Source organism: Balaenoptera physalus, assembly GCF_965194825.1.
Source record: "Balaenoptera physalus genome assembly, chromosome: 5".
NCBI classification, from domain to species: Eukaryota; Metazoa; Chordata; class Mammalia; order Artiodactyla; family Balaenopteridae; genus Balaenoptera; species Balaenoptera physalus.
This window is the reverse complement of record NC_138884.1, coordinates 75,356,433-75,360,826: the sequence shown is the minus strand read 5'-3', so window position 1 is coordinate 75,360,826 and position 4,394 is coordinate 75,356,433. Positions and strand designations below refer to the sequence as shown.

The 4,394-nt window shown below is 43.3% G+C and overlaps 1 long non-coding RNA gene across 1 annotated transcript in view; it reads left to right on the top strand.

Annotated features, from left to right (window-relative positions):
* The window catches only part of LOC309662098, a 306,967-nt gene that overhangs the window by 147,405 nt on the left and 155,168 nt on the right, over positions 1–4,394 (top strand). The gene's annotated exons all lie outside the window — the stretch shown is intronic.

Genomic DNA, 4,394 nt, shown 5'->3' with positions numbered 1-4,394 from the left:
TTAAGAAAAAAAAAGGTGAGACAGAGAGTGACAAGGGAGAAGGGAGCAATCTACTTTAGATGGATGGGCAGGAAGTTATCTTTTGAGGAGGTGATGTTCACCCTGAATGACCCAAAGAAGATCTGAAAAAAGAGTACTCTGAGAAACAGCAACTACAAAGGTCCTGAGGTGGAAGAAAGTTTGGTTGGGCATGACACATGAGGTAGAGAAAGCCAAGAGATGAAGTCACACAAAAGGCAGGGGTTAGATCACATCGAACTTTAATTCAGACTTGGACTTCTTCTAAGGGCATTAATTGCACTTAATTATAAGGGCATTTAGAAGCCATTAAGATAACGTTAAACAGGGGGATGAAATGACTTTTATTAATTTTGAAAGCTCTCCCTGGATGCTGGTTAGATTATAGATTGGCAAGAGTGCAAGCAGGGAGGCCAAGTAGGAGTCATTTTAACAGTCCAAGTAAGAAATGACACCTAGTTTGGACAAGGTGGTAATAGTGGAGATAGAGAGAGGGGAACAGATTCAGGATCTGTTTTAGAGGTAGAGACAACAGAACTTGGCAAGTGGATTGGATATGGAGTAGGAGAAAATGAGAGGAATCTAAAGGGGTTTGCTGCTTCCATCTACTGAGATGGAAGCCTGAAGAAGGAACAGCTTTTTGGAAGAAAATCAAGAGAACTCTTTGTCCCATGCTTTATTTGAAATGCCTGTGAAACAGCTAGAGATGATGAACATATTGTTGGATAAATAAGAATTCATGGAGACATATTTAGCATCCTTTTTGGAATTTTCAGCCTGCTTGTGGAAACCTAGGAAAGTCCAAGAATGACCCTAAAAGGGCAGTTCCCCTTTCCTCTGGACCAGTGGAGGTGCCCTACAAGGTCCAGATCCCCATCATCTAAAGGGTTTTCGCATCCCTACGGGTAGCGACAGGCTTCATTTCACACAGTAGAAGTGCTTTAAAGAGTTGTGCAGGTCCAGCAACTTGTAAATTGCTCTCTGTCATTCACTTACATTTCAGTTTGCCAAGCACCTTCTTCTTAATTCTGAATGATCTTCAGTTGACTGTTAGCAGGAAGTTTCTGGTTTCTGCTTCCCCCTCTCCTTTCTCATCACTCCGTGCCCTGGCTTTTCTAACCGGCCTTTCCTCTGTGGACTGTTTCATGTTAAAACGCTTATGTTCACCCTTTGATGATACTGGAGTGCAGGGAGAGGTCTCTAAGAGAGCTCAGGAAATAGCTCATCACCTCTTTCTTCTGAAAAGCTGAGGAAGAAAACAAAGAGTGAGACAGGCCCCCAGGAGTGACTTTAGGTCTGGGAGCCAGGTGTGCTGAGCTACTACTGAATTTCAGAATTAAGAGCTGTCCCCACCCAGTTCCAAGCAGCTCTGGACTGGGAGCGGGCAGACCGCAGGGAGAGCTGCAGAAACTTGTTTTTCCCTGTGGGCTGCACCTTCCAAGAGGACAAAGGTGGCAGAACTGAGCCCAGTATGCTCAGTTACTCTGCCCAAATTTACTTTCCATCATCAGAGGTGAAATGGTTAAGCCTCAGAAGCCAGGAAACAATCCTCCTCATGGAAACTTGGGAGTGGAGAAAGGACATTCTCCCCTAATGATAATGGAAATGTTCACCATTAATTGGCTGGTTTTATACATTTGGCTTTTTAGTAAGTAGGACACAGTTAAGTTCAACAAGCAGATATCAAGCACAATTCTGCCACTTACGAACTGTGCAATTTTGGGAAAGTTACTTGAGCTGTCTCAAATTTCTCATTTGTAAAAACGAGTTTAAGAGTACCTGCCTTGAAATAGAGACACAGATGTAGAGAACAAACGTATGGACACCAAGGGGGGAAAGCGGGGTGGGTGGTGGTGGTGGGATGAATTGGGAGATTGGGAATGACATGTATACACTAATATGTATAAAATAGATAACTAATAAGAACCTGCTGTGTAAAAAATAAATTAAATTAAAAAAAAAAAGAGTACCTGCCTCGTGAGATCATTCACGTAACACATTGAGTGCACTGCATGGGTCAGAATAAGCACTCAGTAAAGATTTCCTGCCACTATTACTACTGTCATGATGGCTACCACTATCAGCAAGTTAGGAAATCAGCTAGGTGCCAGGGATATAAAAGATAAAAGACATAATCTTACCATCTGAAGCTCAGTAAGGAAAAAAACATTAAAATACAGTGTAGGGCTTCCCTGGTGGTGCAGTGGTTAAGAATCCGCCTGCCAATTCAAGGGACATGGGTTTGAGCTCTGGTCCGGGAAGATCTCACATGCCACGGAACAACTAAGCCCGTGTGCCAAAACTACTGAGCCTGTGCTCTAGAGCCCGTGAGCCACAACTCTGGAGCCTGAGTGCCACAACTACTGAAGCCTGCGTGCCTAGAGCCCGTGCTCCACAACAAAGAGAAGCCACCACAATGAGAAGCCCGCGCACTGCAACGAAGAGTAGCCCCCGCTCACCACAACTAGAGGAAGCCCGTGCACAGCAACAAAGACCCAATGCAGCCAAAAATAAATAAACAAATGAATAAATGAATAAATAAATAAAATTTATATTTAAAAAATACAGTGTAATGCACATATAGTAGGGTTTCTTACCAGAAGGATGCCTACCAGTGATTGCATTTTAGTGAGACTCTATCTATGCAGGCCAGGACAAAAAAAAAAAAAAATCATCTTGGAATTGCTGAGCCTCCTACATCCTTATTGGTTGGGGTCAAGTAAGTACCTCTGTTTGCAAGAAAGGTATCAGGAAACTGCCTGTGTTTTTAGTTTTTTTGTTTTGTTTTGTTTTCCAAAGGAGTTAGTCACCAGTGAAGAATAGAACAATGATAGCTCTAAATCCTCAAGGTGGTGAAAGCTAGAACCAGCCCTGATGTAGCACTGCTGGGCATGGAAAGAGCTGATCACTTTGGAATCTGACACCTGGAGCCTAAACTGGCTGACGAGCCTGAGGGCCCTTGGATCAGGGTGCACTGGAACAGCCTGGAAGAGCCCCACTCTGGCCAAGATTCTGACACTGACCCCACTGGGCAGGTCCCCCCTGAGGACAAGGCTTTATGTCTGTTTTTGTCTGCTAAAGAGCTCTGCTGCCTTGCCCTTGAGCCACCCCTCACTCAGTGGCTGGTGCATAGGCATCCTGCAGCTTAACCCATAAGTCCTCATTGCCACAGCTGCCAACGTGACTGGGAATTCAGCCATGAGTACTTCCTGTTAGAGAGCTCTGGAGTGTAGGTGCCCACTCCAGAAAATAAGCCAAGCACCTTCCAGGAATCCAGGACACATGGCCAGTGTTGCTGCATTCACCCTTCTGTCTCAGTCATTAGACTGAGCCACCAGACTTCCTTTCAGGTACCTCTTAAGCTCAGCAAATGCTGTAGGTGTAAAGGAGAGGGTGTTGGAGGGAGGACAGTTCACACCTCTGGGTTCTCTACTAGTTTGTGAGACTCAAACATTTGCATCCTAGGGATGAACTGGGAGGCACAATAGTTGTATGCCAAACTGTACCGGCATCCTAGTTACTAACACAGTAATAGAAGCATGCGTAATCTACAGTAGCATGAAGCAACACAGTGAGTGATGAATTCTGTAAGAGGAGGTGTTGGGGGAAGACTTCTGAGCAGTCAGGCCTGAACAGGTTTTGGAAGTATGAGTAGGAGTTTACAACGACAGAAAGGAGGAAGTTAGTTACAGACAGGAACAGCATGGACAAAAGCTTTACTAACCCATGATATAACATTGTATCTTCAGTGAATTCAAAGTAGGTTTGTTCGCTCTTCCACAGATTGTTTTGGTAGATTAATTTCTTGTTCCAGTATTTACTGAGAACCTTCCTTAGTTCTTCACAAAGTACAGGCTTATATATATATATATATATATATATATATATATATATATATATATATATATATATGTATTTATAATAGTGCCTTGGCCTCAAGGTTAGCACAACCTTAGTCACACTTCTGATAACTAAATAGCTCAACTTTAAAAAAATAAGATGTAAAAATATTCTCAACCAATCATCCTTTCCTATTTCCTATGCTTGCCCACCCCAATCCCCATCCTTCAAAAATCCTAAACACTCAATTTCAAAAGCCAAACATTTTAAGAGGCCAGTCTAAGATAGGTGTGGCACAAAACACGTAAAACGAAAAGGCGTTGCAGTAAAAGGGTACTGTTAGATGTTTTTGGTCTGGGGGCGATTATAGGCAAACAAACAACATCTAAAACAAGGCTTGAAATTTTTCTTGTTATTTCCTAAGCCTCATCTCAGAGGTTCGTTTTAAATAATCGCATCCTGACGCTCTAAGCACATTGTCCTCAGTAGATCGCCGGGTCGGAGGCGGCACCGAGAATCGGTGAAGGAGTGCGGAA